Here is a 315-nt window from a genome sequence, read left to right as displayed (position 1 = left end):
TTTAAAGTACCATCTCGAAACACAATAAAAAGTGATATTTTGAATATCTATTACAATGAGAAGGAGAAGATAATGAGATTGGTACAGAGCAATCAAAGTAAAGTGGCAATCACAATTGATATGTGGACTTCTAGTAATGAAAAGAAAGGGTTCATGGCGGTCATGACATACTTTATTGATGATTCTTGGTCATTGCAAAGCCGTATTTTGAGGTATATTTTTGTATATAAATTAATTTATGCTTTATTACAAATTGTTGTTGCATCATATATTATATGCATATAAATTAATTTATGTTTTAATTTATGATTTTAG

This window comes from Camellia sinensis, chromosome 1 (assembly GCF_055761805.1).
Source record: "Camellia sinensis isolate YWXY chromosome 1, ASM5576180v1, whole genome shotgun sequence".
Taxonomy (NCBI): domain Eukaryota; kingdom Viridiplantae; phylum Streptophyta; class Magnoliopsida; order Ericales; family Theaceae; genus Camellia; species Camellia sinensis.
The sequence above is the reverse complement of the archived record's forward strand: the minus strand, read 5'-3'. Positions refer to the sequence as shown.